We start from the raw sequence: 15416 nt of genomic DNA on the forward strand, positions 1-15416 counted from the left end.
CTGCAGTCACCTTCACCTTGACGGGTAGTGCAGTCCTGTTCCCGCTGGTAGGCTGTAGGTCTGCCTTTGTGAGCTGGCATATCTCTGTGACCACCTCTTTTCGGAAGCACAGCCTTTGAATGCACTGTGCCTCAGAGAGCTGCAGATATGAGCACTGTTCCCTGTAAACTCGTGGGGCGTTAGGCCTCCTCCTCATACGTCTGTGAGCTCTTCGATTATGCTTAAAATGCTCATGAATAAGCCTTCTTCCAGCTCGAAGCTGCATAGAAAAAGAGCCAGGAATAATGGCAGATAAAGTATAGCCCCCATTCTTGTAAATGTCCTTAAATATCCTTAAAAACAAACTATCAACTCACATAAAGCTCTTCCTTCCAAATCCTTTTAAGCACTGAACTTCTGTTCCGTTTTTCAACATGGCGCTGTTAGCGCTGAGTGCTCCCTGGATCCTACCTGGTAAGACTTGTTTTTATCGGGCGTGTTTTGGGTGGACGGTACAAATGGCATTATCTGCAAATTTTCCGTCCCCGGCAATAGCATTGCGTTGCAGGCCGATTGACGTCGTAAAAACGGCTAAAAATACGGGAGGGCAATCATTTTTAGTGCCGTCGCAAAACCGCTGCTGAATTTTCCGCCCGGGCACTAAATTTTGTGTGACTCGTTTAGCACCCCAAAAAATTACTTTTTCAGCTTCGCCATGGCGATAAATGGGCGCAAACCTGCCGAATTTCTAGTCCCATAGTCTGTTATGTCACTGTTCAGTTCTGGCCAGTAAACAGATTCTCTGGCACGCTGAAGAGTGCTCTCGACGCCAGTGTGAGCAGCATGAAGTTGCTGACGAATGTCGAATCTCAGGGTTTTTGGTATGACACAGTGATAGCATTTGAAGACTATGCCATCCTGTGTTGTGATTTCGTCAAACACTTTGAAGTATGCATGCGTTTCAGGCGGACATTCATCTGTCATTTCTGGCCATCCCATTGTGATTTATTGTATGATCAGTTGTAGTGTGGAGTCGCTTGCAGTTGCGAGTTGTATGTTGTTCAGCCATGATCTTATTGAATGGTGGTGCAGGCTCGAAGGGCCGAATGGCCTACTCCTGCACCTATTTTCTATGTTTCTATGTTTCTATGTTAATCAGTCCTTGTTTGGAGAGTGGGAGAAAGCCCACCATGTGGATGCATTCCACTGCAATTTCAGTTGGTAATCTCTCCACATTTTCGAGGTATACGCGTGAGAGGGTGTCTGCTAGATACATTTCTTTTCCTGGTTGATACTTTATTTTGACGTCATATTGGTTGAGCCGAATGAGCACATGTTGTAGCCGCTTGGGTGCTGCAGATAACTACTTACATCATAGAAACATAGAAACATAGAAACATAGAAAATAGGTGCAGGAGCAGGCCATTCACCCCTTCTAGCCTGCACCGCCATTCAATGAGTTCATGGCTGAACATGAAACTTCAGTACCCCCTTCCTGCTTTCTCGCCATAACCCTTGATCCCCCGAGTAGTAAGGACTTCATCGAACTCCCTTTTGAATATATTTAGTGAATTGGCCTCAACTATTTTCTGTGGTAGAGAATTCCACAGGTTCACCACTCTCTGGGTGAAGAAGTTTCTCCTCATCTCGGTCCTAAATGGCTTACCCCTTATCCTCAGACTGTGACCCCTGGTTCTGGACTTCCCCAACATTGGGAACATTCTTCCTGCATCTAACCTGTCTAAACCCGTCAGAATTTTAAACGTTTCTATGAGATCCCCTCTCATTCTTCTGAACTCCAGTGAATACAAGCCCAGTTGATCCAGTCTTTCTTGATAGGTCAGTCCCGCCATCCCGGGAATCAGTCTGGTGATTCTTCGCTGCACTCCCTCAATAGCAAGAATGTCCTTCCTCAAGTTAGGAGACCAAAACTGTACACAATACTCCAGGTGTGGCCTCACCAAGGCCCTGTACAACTGTAGCAACACCTCCCTGCCCCTGTATTCAAATCCCCTCGCTATGAAGGACAACATGCCATTTGCTTTCTTAACCGCCTGCTGTACCTGCATGCTAACCTTCAATGACTGATGTACCATGACACCCAGGTCTCGTTGCACCTTCCCTTTTCCTAATCTGTCACCATTCAGATAATAGTCTGTCTCTCTGTTTTACCAACAAAGTGGATAACCTCACATTTATCCACATTATACTTCATCTGCCATGCATTTGCCCACTCACCTAACCTATCCAAGTCACTCTGCAGCCTCATAGCATCCTCCTCGCAGCTCACACTGCCACCCAACTTAGTGTCATCCGCAAATTTGGAGATACTGCATTTAATCCCCTCGTCTAAATCATTAATGTACAATGTAAACAGCTGGGGCCCCAGCACAGAACCTTGCGGCACCCCACTAGTCACTGCCTGCCATTCTGAAAAGTACCCGTTTACTCCTACTCTTTGCTTCCTGTCTGACAACCAGTTCTCAATCCACGTCAGCACACTACCCCCAATCCCATGTGCTTTAACTTTGCACATTAATCTCTTGTGTGGGACCTTGTCGAAAGCCTTCTGAAAGTCCAAATATACCACATCAACTGGTTCTCCTTTGTCCACTTTACTGGAAACATCCTCAAAAAATTCCAGAAGATTTGTCAGGCATGATTTCCCTTTCACAAATCCATGCTGACTTGGACCTATCATGTCACCATTTTCCAGATGCACTGCTATGACATCCTTAATAATTGATTCCATCATTTTACCCACTACTGAGGTCAGGCTGACCGGTCTATAATTCCCTGTTTTCTCTCTCCCTCCTTTTTTAAAAAGTGGGGTTACATTGGCCACCCTCCACTCCATAGGAACTGATCCAGAGTCAATGGAATGTTGGAAAATGACTGTCAATGCATCCGCTATTTCCAAGGCCACCTCCTTAAGTACTCTGGGATGCAGTCCATTAGGCCCTGGGGATTTATCGGCCTTCAATCCCATCAATTTCCCCATCACAATTTCCCGACTAATAAAGATTTCCCTCAGTTCCCCCTCCTTACTAGACCCTCTGACCCCTTTTATATCCGGAAGGTTGTTTGTATCCTCCTTAGTGAATACCGAACCAAAGTACTTGTTCAATTGGGCTGCCATTTCTTTGTTCCCCGTTATGACTTCTCCAGATTCTGACTGCAGGGGACCTACATTTGTCTTTACTAACCTTTTTCTCTTTACATACCTATAGAAACTTTTGCAATCCACCTTAATGTTCCCTGCAAGCTTCTTCTCGTACTCCATTTTCCCTGCCCTAATCAAATCCTTTGTCCTCCTCTGCTGAGTTCTAAATTTCTCCCAGTCCCCAGGTTCGCTGCTATTTCTGGCCAATTTGTATGCCACTTCCTTGGCTTTAATACTATCCCTGATTTCCCTTGATAGCCACGGTTGAGCCACCTTCCCTTTTTTATTTTTACGCCAGACAGGAATGTACAATTGTTGTAATTCATCCATGCGGTCTCTAAATGTCTGCCATTGCCCATCCACAGTCAACCCCCTAAGTATCATTCGCCAATCTATCCTAGCCAATTCATGCCTCATACCTTCAAAGTTACCCTTCTTTAAGTTCTGGACCATGGTCTCTGAATTTACTGTTTCATTCTCCATCCTAATGCAGAATTCCACCATATTATGGTCACTCTTCCCCAAGGGGCCTCGCACAATGAGATTGCTAATTAATCCTCTCTCATTACACAACACCCAGTCTAAGATGGCCTCCCCCCTAGTTGGTTCCTCAACATATTGGTCTAGAAAACCATCCCTTATGCACTCCAGGAAATCCTCCTCCACCGTATTGCTTCCAGTTTGGCTAGCCCAATCTATGTGCATATTAAAGTCACCCATTATAACTGCTACACCTTTATTGCATGCACCCCTAATTTCCTGTTTGATGCCCTCCCCAACATCCCTATTACTGTTTGGAGGTCTGTACACAACTCCTACTAACATTTTTTGCCCTTTGGTGTTCTGCAGCTCTACCCATATAGATTCCACATCATCCAAGCTAATGTCTTTCCTAACTATTGCATGAATCTCCTCTTTAACCAACAATGCTACCCCACCTCCTTTTCCTTTTATTCTATCCTTCCTGAATGTTGAATACCCCTGAATGTTGAGTTCCCAGCCCTGATCATCCTGGAGCCACGTCTCTGTAATCCCAATCACATCATATTTATTAACATCTATTTACACAATTAATTCATCCACCTTATTGCGGATACTCCTTGCTTTAAGACACAAAGCCTTCAGGCTTGTTTTTTTAACACCCTTTGTCCTTTTAGAATTTTGCTGTACAGTGGCCCTTTTTGTTCTTTGCCTTGGGTTTCTCCGCCCTCCACTTTTCCTCATCTCCTTTCTGTCTTTTGCTTTTGCCTCCTTTTTGTTTCCCTCTGTCTCCCTGCATTGGTTCCCATCCCTCTGCCACATTAGTTTAAATCCTCCCCAACAGCACTAGCAAACACTCCCCCTAGGACATTGATTCCGGTCCTGCCCAGGTGCAGACCGTCCGGTTTGTACTGGTCCCACCTCCCCCAGAACCGGTCCCAATGCCCCAGGAATTTGAATCCCTCCCTGCTGCACCACTGCTCAAGCCACGTATTCATCTGCGCTATCCTGCGATTCCTACTCTGACTATCACGTGGCACTGGTAGCAATCCCGAGATTACTACTTTTGAGGTCCTACTTTTTAATTTAGCTCCTAGCTCCTTAGATTCGTTTCGTAGGACCTCATCCCTTTTTTTTACCTATGTCGTTGGTACCAATGTGCACCACGACAACTGGCTGTTCTCCCTTCCATTTCAGAATGTCCTGCACCCGCTCCGAGACATCCTTGACCCTTGCACCAGGGAGGCAACATACCATCCTGGAGTCTCGGTCGCGGCCGCAGAAACGCCTATCTATTCCCCTCACCATTGAATCCCCTATCACTATTGCTGTCCCACTCTTTTTCTTGCCCTCCTGTGCAGCAGAGCCAGCCACGGTGCCATGAACTTGGCTGCTGCTGCCCTCCCCTGATGAGTCATCCCCCTCAACAGTACTCAAAACAGTGTATCTGTTTTGCAGGGGGATGACCACAGGGGACACCTGCACTACCTTCCTTGCACTGCTCTTCCTGCTGGTCTTCCATTCCCTAGCTGGCTGTGGATCCTTTCCCTGCGTTACGACCAACTCACTACACGTGATACTCACGTCATTCTCAGCATCGTGGATGCTCCAGAGCGAATCCACCCTCAGCTCCAACTCCGCAACGCGGACAGTCAGGAGCTGGAGGTGGACACACTTCCTGCACACGTAGTCATCAGGGACACCGGAAGTGTCCCTGAGTTCCCACATGGTACAGGAGGAGCATAACACCCGACCGAGCTCTCCTGCCATGCCTTAACCCTTAGATACACTTAAGTTGGCAACAACAATGTTAAAAGTTACTGACTAATATAAGAAGAAAAAGAAAAACTACTCACCAATCACCAGCCAATCACTTACCCCCTAGGCTGTGACGTCACCTTTGTTTCTTTCTTTGCCTTCTCCCTGTAGCTGCACCGGCCCCGGTGACCCCGGACTCGCGCTGCTCCGAGCTCCCGCCTCCTCGACTGACTGCTCGAACTGCTCGACTCCCGCTGGCCTTTATAGGCCTCTCGCCGACCCTGGACTCGCGCTGCTCCGAGCTCCCGCCTCCTCGACTGACTGCTCGAACTGGCAACCAAAGGCTTATGGTCTGTCCATTGCATGATCTTGCGACTGTATACATATTGATGGTTTCATTCCATTCCGAAGACTTGAGCAAGCAGCTCCTTTTCGATTTGAGAGTACCGTCTTTCTGCTAGAGTGAGCGCTTGGCTCGCGTATGTGATTGGTTGTCCCTGTTGCAGAAGGACAAACCCAAGACCCTTGCTCGAAGCATCTCCTTGACCTTCGGTTGCAAGTTTGGGGTCAAAGTACTTGAGCACCGGAGAAGCTTTCATGCATTGTTTGACAGCTTCAAGCACTTTGTCTTGTTCTTCAGTCCGTTCCAGACTGTGGGCCCGAAATTGATGATGGCCTCCGCCTGCCCAAGTGCCGCCCAAAGGACTGCCGATGGCAACAGAGGTACCTGACGGTTCTTTGGGCGGGATTTTCATTACCAAGATCCCTCGAAGATCGGCGGGCGACAAATGAGGGACTAACGCCACCAATTTGGGCGGCAGCCGACAGGAGCTCTCATTCTTGGTGGCAGAGGCGCTTGCTGCCTAAGTGACGCCAAGGATGGAGTCGGGCCCACGGAGGGTCGAAGACCTAAAAATAAAAGTCATTAGCAAAAAAGAAAAAACTATCGGAAGACCTTCAGGGGACCCCATCAAGGTAAGTTGCTGTGGAAAAAACAAATAAAAAATATTCACTAACCTTTTTGCAGGATCTTCCTATTAACCGTTGGGGACAGGCCAGCCTCCAGCCAGCAGTCCACCCCTGTTCTGCCGCCAACTCCCACCCGCATGAATATTGCATCTCGGCGAGAGTCCACTTATGCTACTCGGCCGTTCGCTGATGTTGGCGGGCGCTTCCCGGCGGCGCTCCCCTCCCGCTCGCGCCAGGCCACATCGAAAGTGGCACTGGGCGGATGTTGCAGAAGAATGTCGGCTGCAGTGGGCAGTAAATTCACCAATTTTGGGCCCTGTGTCTTTATGAGTAAGCCATCGCAGAGGCTCGCTGAGGTCTGAAAGATCTGGCAAGAATTTTGCGAGGTACTTTGTCATGCCGACAAATCGTTGTAAACTTGCGACATCCTGCAGTTTCTGCATTTCGTTGATTGCAACCACTTTGCTTGGGTCGGTTTGAGTCCATCACTAGACCTTATGTGTCCCATGTATTTCACTTGGAAACTCTTGTATTCAAACTTATCGAAGTTTAGTTTGATGTTTCACTCTCTGCATCTCTGCATGAATTTGCGTAAGTTTGCGCCATGATTGTGATTGGCCCCTTTAAGTGTCTCACCCCGTCCAGTGATCAAGATATTGCCTGCAATCTTGTAGACTCCATCTAGACCCTCGAGGTTCTGGTCTAGCTTCTGCTGGAAGATTTCCGGGACAGGACTGATGCCAAATGGCATTCTATTATATCGATATCGTCCCCATGGGGTCTAGAAGGTCGTGAGGTAGGAGGACTCTGTGTCTAGTTCACATTGTAATAAACCATCCTTGCAGTCTGTTTTAGTGAAGACCTTTACATTTGACATCTGTGGCAAGATGTCATCGGTCACAGGAAGTGGATAGTGTCCACGTTTCAGGACATTGTTCAGATGTTGAGGGTCGATACATACTTGTATCTTTCCATTTGGCTTTTGTACAATCACTAGACTGGATACTCAGTCCATCAGTTCAACAATTTTTGTGATGATTTGTCGTATTTACAAACGATCGAGTTCCTTGTTTGATCGCTATTGTCACCCGTCTGGGTGGCATTACAGCTGGTGTTGCTGATTCATTTTCAAGGTGAACTGTCCCTGACATATGTCCAAGTCCCTTAAACATATCCGGATACGCATTGTTGACATCAGTTTTTAACGCTCGCAAGATGTTTGCCTTGTTCATAATTTGCGATTCACGTGGTTCATTTACCACCACGATATTCTGATGCTGCACTTATATCAATTGTAGCTGTTGAGCAATGCATGGCCCTCAATGATCACAAAGGGCACAACATACTTTTGCTTGTTCTTTGTATTTTCCAGTGGCACATTACAAGTTCCTACCACTGGAATGGTTGCATGGTTGTCATATAGTGACAGTATTGTCTTAGATTCTTTTACCTTTAAGTCTTTTGGTAAGAATCTAAGAGGTAACACATTGCATGTGGCCCCACAATCTATTTGCATTTTTACCATTTGACCTTTAATGGAGAAGGTAGCCATAATCGTGCTAGGATACTTTCTATCAGCTTTGTCCTTGATTGTGCGATCAACTTTATCAAGCATCTTTACAGTCATGACTTCAAAATCAGAATCATCATTGTCTTCATATAGTGCATGAACTTTTGACTTGCCCTTATAATTATCTTTATGCGTAGACTTCTGCCTCGATCCACTCTGCCTATACTTTAGAGAAAAGTGATTTTGTTTGCCGCAACTTGTGCAGGCCTTCCCATATGCTGGGCATTTAGTTTTTGACAGCTCATTTTGTTTACCACAATATCTACAATTGTTCGTGAACTCTTTGTCTGTGAATTCTTTCTTTGTCGGTCAGGGTTTCTGTCTGACAGCTTTCACAACTTCAGAATCTAAATCTGTTTTATTGAGCTTCATGGGTTTCATTTGTGCAACCGTGGCCTCTGTAGCTTTACAGAGCATCACACATTTATCTAGTGTTAGGCTTGATTCTTGCAACAGCCTCTTAAGTAGAGTTTTATCAGATATCCCACCGACTATGTGGTCTCTGACGAAATCATCCCGCAAATTTCCAAAATCACATGACGATGCCAATTCCTTCACTTTCACGAGATATTTGTCAAAATGCTTGTCCCCTTGCACACAGTTGTTAAACTGCTACCGTTCATAGATGATGTTGGTTTTACCTTAACAGTGCTCTTCCCAGAGTTTGAAAATAATCTCAATTTCCTGTTTGTCTTCCTCTGATTTGTAGGGAAGATTATTATGCTTTTCTAGGGCATCTCTGCCAATGGCAGTGATAAATGTTGCAACCCTAATTCTATCTATTTTTTCCACATTCGTGATCATTTCATAGCTGTCCCACAGCTGTTTGAATTTTTTCCAGCTGGCTTTCAAATCACCTGTCACCTGCAATGAAGGTGGGAGAGGAATGTACGCGGGAGTTGGCACCGTGGTGGTCATGATAGCTCAGTACAGTTTAGGACTTTAAGTATGTCATATGTATGTATACAGTGCAAATAGCCAGAGGACTAGAAGAAGTCTAATAGTAAAATATCGTGGCCATATTTTTGTAGAACTATTTTTTCAATCAAGGTTCTACACTAACAAATACTACCTTAAGTTTGCTTTACTAATGCCTCTATATTACTTTACAAGCTGATGACTATTTATTGCCCTTTGCGGATCCATGCACGATGTGTCGGAAGCACGCTCTGCACTGCACTGCTTAACGTCGATTTCGATCGGCTCAAAAAAGTCTTACAGTTCCAATATTTCGATCGTAGATTCGTTGGACGGAAGATCCGAACTCTCTGCTTCTGACAGCATGTATTTTATAGTCTCTTGAACACTCTTGAACACTCTTAATTCAATTTAACTCTATTTATTCTGGAGATCTCAATCAGCCATATGCAGTTAAAATTGTGTTCCTCATACGCCAGTCTCTTAATTACAGATCCAGGGCGCTATACCTCCTAGCTAGTGGGCGCTATACATTATATCGTTACAAGAATTACATCTCATACAGCCACAGGGCATGCAGTAGTCATAAATATCCCCGCTGGAAATGATGTCAGAATGTTCATCACGTGCATAATGGTATCATTATCCATTCTTAATATAACATTTTTAAATCATCTCATTACTCTCCCACAGGTCCATCAAGATCTATCCCCGCCGCACTGACCCGATGGAGGAGGAAGATGACTCCTCAGAGGAGCCTCCGGCCTCTGAGGACGCAGCATCTCCAAACCTAAGCGCAGCCAGCACCAGTGCAGACAGGTTCCCCTCAGTGGGTCCTATGCGATAGAGAGTAATATTGTCACTTGCTGTCTCACAAGTCACAAGTGAGCAAAAGGAGATGGTGGAGACAGGGACAGTCATGCAGACGCCTGGCTCCCAGCTCTGCTCACTTGCATGCAGATGCTGAGCCTCGGGGGCCATCGCAAAAGAGGGCAATCCTGGAGGTGCAGCAAGAATTTCAGGAGGCCCTAACTGGTTTTGCAGCTGCGATATTGACAAATGTGCAGAAAATGGAGGAACCCATCTCAAATATTAGCACCACCATGTCGCAGACGATGACAGCTGTAGGCTCTTCCATTGAAAGGATGGCCACCTGCATGCAGCAGCTAATGCGCCACTCACATAAGCACATACTATCTATGGACAATAAATGCCTGAGGCTCATGAGGACCCAAGTCTACATTTACATCCAGGGAGGTAAATGTAGACTTGGGTCCACATGGTCAAACTGCTATGCAGCAAGGTGCTCTCTAGCTCCTTGCTAGCAGGGAAGTGCGGGTGGCCAATGAGAGGAATGATGGTGAGAGGAAACATGGAAGTGGGGGCTCCTCTCAAAGCATTCCCACTTCTCCCCCATTGCCATCCCCCTCAGTCAGAGCCCCAGATGCCTCTTCAGATCCTGATGGCCAAGTCTACCCCTGCACAGTCGCAGGAGCAGCAGATTTTAGCAGGACCACATGAGAAGTTAAGTAAATATGGCCATGATGAGGCCATTCCTGGCCTCCCGGGCAACAATATGCTCAGGTACTGCTGACATCTGGACCTCAGGTTCCTCCTTCTTTTGCTCCTCATCTTCCAACTGATGCTCCTCCTCATCTGAAGCAGCTATGCACTCTGCGCCTTTTTCCTCATGCAGCGCTAATCCTTGTTGCTGCGCTATGTTATGCAATTTAGCTTATTTCTGCCAGCCGATGGTTAACAGCAAGGTTTAAAAGGCGTATTGTTATGATGCAGGAGATCGGACATTTGCTTATGAAACACTGCTATTACAGCATGAATTGCATCCATTTTGCAATCCATTCTAGTTATACAAGACATTGGTTCGGCCACAGTTGGAGTATTTCATGCAGATCTGAGCACCTCGTTATAGGAAGCATATCAGAGCTCTGGAAAGGTAGATAAAGATTCGCTAGAGATAGAGAGGGAGAGAGAAAACGGGGAACAACAGCCCAGTTAGCCTGACATCAGTAGTAGGGAAAATGCTAAATCTATTATTAAGGATGTGGTAACAGGGCACTTAGAAAAGAATAATAGGATTGGGCAGAGTCAACATGGATTTATGAAAGGGAAATCATGTTTGACAAATCTATTAGAGTTTTTTGAGATTGTAACGATCAGAATAGCTAAGCGGGGTGGGACCAGTGGATGTGGTGTATTAGATTTTCAGAAGGCATTCGATAAGGTGCTACACAAGAGGTTATTGAACAAAATTATGGCTCATGGATTGCGGATTGGTTAACGGAAAGAAAATAGAGTAGGAATAAACAGGTCATTTTCAGGTTGGCAGGCTGTAACTAGTGGGGTGCCGCAAGGATCGGTGCTTGGGCTCCAGCTATTCACAATCTATATCAATGATTTGGATGAGGGGACCAAATGTAATATATCCAAGTTTGCTGATGATACAAAGCTAGGTGGAAATGTAAGTTATGAGGAGGATGCAAAGAGACTTCAACGGGATATAGACAGGCTAAGTGAGTGGGCAAGAACATGGCAAATGGAATACAATGTGGAGAAATGTGAAGTTATCCACTTTGGTAGGAAAAATAGAAGAGCAAAATATTTTTAACTGGTGAGAGATTGGGAAGTGTTGGTGTTCAGAGGGACCTGGGTGTCCTTGTACACAAATCACTGAAAGTTAACATGCAGGTACAGCAAGAAATTAAGAAAACAAGTGGTATGTTGGCCTTTATTGCAAGAAGATTTGAGTATAAGAGTAAAGATATCTTACTGAAATTAAATAGGGCCCCGGTGAGACCACACCTGGAGTATTGTGTACAGTTTTAGTCTCCTTACCTAAGGAAGGATATACTTGCCATTGAGGGAGTGCAATGAAGGTTCACCAAACTGATTCCTAGGATGAGGAGCGATTGAGTAGACTAGGCCTATATTCTCTAGAGTTTAGAAGAATGAGAGGCGATCTCATAGAAACATACAAAATTCTTACAGGGCTTGACAGGGTAGATGCAGGGAGGATGTTTCCTCTGGCTGGGAAGTCTAGAACCAGGGGTCACAGTCTCAGAATAAGGGGTTGGCCATTTAGGACTGAGATGAGAAGAAACTTCTTCACTCAGAGGGTGATGAATCTTTGGAATTCTCTACTCCAGAGGGCTGTAGAGGCTCAGTCTTTGAGTATATTCAAGACGGAGATCGATAGATTTTTGGATATTAAGGGAATCAAGGAATATGGGGACAGTGCAGAAAAATGGAGTTGAGGTAGAAGATCAACCATGATCTCACTGAATGGCGGAGCAGGCTCAAGGAACCGAATGGCCTACTCCTGCTCTTAATTCTTATTTAAAAGGTTAATAGATTTTCCTCCACTGTACCACCTGAAATGAACAGAAAATCAAAGCAAGGCAGCATCTGTGGAGATGGAAACAGAGTTAATGTTTCAGGTTGATGACCTTTCCTCAGAACTGGAAAAAGATAGAGATGTAACAGATTTTAAGCACGTGCAGGGGAAAGCAGGAGAGATTAAATGACAAAAGGTATGATGATACAAAGCAAAAGGAGATGGTAATGGGACAGGTAAAGAAACAAAAGATGGGTCTAGAGGAGATCCAAATGGGAATAGCAGAATCATCAACAGCTGCCATGTGAAAAAAGGACGCGCTTATTTGCGCTAGCAAATGTTCTGATTGGCTCTCCATGATCACATGACCTGATTGCTGATTGGTCACCTAAGACACACCCAGCAGTTTCTCTGGAATGTGTAATTAGAACCACCCAGCCCAAGTTCTCAGTGACTTTGTAAAGTGTAATTCGAGCCATTCTGACTGCCGATTCCAGACAGGATAGAGCTAACCCATCCCAGCCATAGTTCCTGCCCATCCCAGCCCAAGTTCCTGACACCCCCAGCCCAAGTATATGCCCCCTCCAGCCCAAGTTCCTGCCCCATCCAAGCCCAAGTTCCTGACACTCCCCAGTGGGTGTTCCTGCCCCATCCCTGATCAAGTTCCTCCCCCAGTCTCTCGCTCTCTCTCCCCCAGTTTCTCTCTTTCTCCCCCCAGCCTCTCTCTATCTCCCACCTCCAATGTTTTCTCTTCCACAGAAGGCAGCAAAAATGTTTGTTTTGATAATCACAACGGTATTCTAGGCAAAAGTCCTGAAGATAATCTAAAGGCTAGACACATGCAACAGAGCTCCACGCGGCTCAGTGTCGGGTTCAAGGAGTCTGCGCGTGTGCAGGAGGATGGTGGTGCGCGTGCGTAGACATTAGGGGCGGAGTCCAGGGCGCGCAGGCGCAGAAGGACGCTCAAACAACGAGTGCAAATAATCACTCTGGTGAAAAAGATAAGGGCAGAGGTTATGGTCTCAAATTGTTGGACTCGATGTTGTGTCCAAAAGGCTGTAAATTGCCTAAACAAAAGATGAGGTGCTGTTTCTCGATCTTAGGTTGAGCTTCGTTGGAACAGTGTAAGAGGCTGAAGACCGAGAGGTCAGAGTGAAAGTGGAGTGGAGAATTAAAGTGACAGGTGATCGGAGCCCAGGGTCCCTCTTACAGACTGAACGGGGTTGTTCCACAAAGCGGTCACCCAATCAAGGATTGCAAGTTGTGTGGTGTTGCTTACTGCCACATCCCAACCTCTACCAGCACTGCCATGGGTTTACTTTCCTTCACTGAAGCAGAAAAGGCAGCCAGCCACCCTAGACCGGGCCCTCTGCATGTAACGACAACTGCTGCTAATTCCGCTGGGTGGAGAGAGGTGGCTTAGTAGTGGCCATCTCATTGTTTGTTCTGGCTCCAAACACCTACTGCTTCAAGGCCATTGTCCAGTTCCAGGCCTTTAACTAGTCAGTGAGGCTGCTGTGTAAGGGGTTTCCATTCTTGCCACAATGGGAGTTGCTATTAAAAGAGATTTGGTGCAAGTTAACTTGGTAGACTGCTATAAGCATAGATTAATATTAGTTCAAAATATTTATTTAAGAATGCTATGTAAAAAGAGATTTAATGCATACGTTCATTTGGTAGACTGCTGTAAGCACAAATTACTTTCTTCACATTCTATTCTTGTGGGAAATGGATCACCCCAAATTAACCGGGTGATGAGATTGCAGGTCAGGAAGAGTCCAAAACAATAGGTTGTTACATATTTCTCTACGGTGGGACAATTGGGTTGCTGATTTCTTATTAAATTCAAGTTTGAGGAGAACAACTTCATAATAACCATCAACACAAAGGAAGAAGAGGATTGAAAACACAAGGGTAGGGGGTTACACAGCTGAGGTAAGGGACGAAGGTGTGAAGGGAGGAAGAGACAGCTGGATTATGACTACAGATAGACCACTATATTTTGGCCTTTGAAAAATATGCCATTAAGGAAACCGATGATCCAAGCACCAAGCAGGAGATTTGTTACTTGGCTTAAAAAGCAAAAATCAACAGGGAAATGGTGAAGAGCATAACCTGGGTGGAAGAAAGAATGGCTTAGAAATTCTTTAATGGAATGCCCACTTTTCAGACAAATAACAGATACTGTGGGTCCAATATGGCATGCTAGCATGCAGCATGCACGCGCTCATTTCATGCCAGAGGTGTGCCACACTATATTGGTAAGGGCACAGTGTAGATATCCAAGGGCCCTCAGCATTAACTGATATTCTTCGTTAGTCTTTAAAGGGATCACTTTTGTGAATAACTGCCACCAAAAAGCTAAGTGAAAAATGCTATACTAAGGCCAGGGGTGCATTACAAATGTGCGCTGCTGTTTTTGATTGTATAAAACAGTTCATAAATGATTGGGAGGACTTTATGGTATGATGAGAACTGGGAGACAATCATGAATTACTAAGAGTCTCCTGTAATGTTCTGGAAAGTAATACTCCAGTAATAGACTGTTATCCAAACTCACCCTCCCGGGCTGTGTTTTGTTCTATTATCACTATACTAGTATAGAATATAAATCATCTAGTCTGCAAACCCAGCCTGCAGTCATATTCTCTGGCACTCACAGGCATATGGCAGTCAGCCTCAGAGAGGTCCCTCAGGTGTGATTTTCACCTTTGCTGCCTTGGGTGTTAATCACTGAGAGGAAATTCCCACCCGATTTTCCTCTCTGCTCCACTCAAGTGATAAAGATGAATGTCTCCCCTTCATAATCAGTGTGTGATATGCTTTATCATCTTCTTTGCAGCAATGTAACAAAGCTATTATGTGGAATAAGATAAAAGGAGCTGTTCTGTAGCTGGAGTGGTTAAGGGTGTAACTGTGTGTACCTGCGAGGACCATCAGAGGCAGGTTGGGACCTTAAAAGGTGAGCAGTGTGGCGGCAAACCACTCCAAGGAGCAGCGCAAGCTGGTGCATGAGGGCGACGGCTGCAAAGAGGGCGACTGGTTTGGATATCACCATAATCCAGGTCGGTGATTGGAGCGTGGGCAGGTACATCAGGAGCGACGAGGCCAGGGCTCAGGAGCGGCGAGAGATCGTGGAGCGACGTGATTGGGGCCCAGAAGAGGCGTGAGTTTGGGGCCCAGGAAAGGCGAGGGCCCAGGGTCAGTACGGGCCAGCCCACACTGCG

General features: G+C 45.8%; 1 protein-coding gene across 1 annotated transcript in view; it reads left to right on the forward strand.

Moving 5' to 3' along the window:
• The window catches only part of calcr (calcitonin receptor), a 180824-nt gene that overhangs the window by 46322 nt on the left and 119086 nt on the right, over positions 1-15416 (forward strand). The window lies entirely within an intron of this gene.

The sequence above is a fragment of the Pristiophorus japonicus genome, chromosome 5 (assembly GCF_044704955.1).
Source record: "Pristiophorus japonicus isolate sPriJap1 chromosome 5, sPriJap1.hap1, whole genome shotgun sequence".
Classification (NCBI taxonomy): Eukaryota; Metazoa; Chordata; class Chondrichthyes; family Pristiophoridae; genus Pristiophorus; species Pristiophorus japonicus.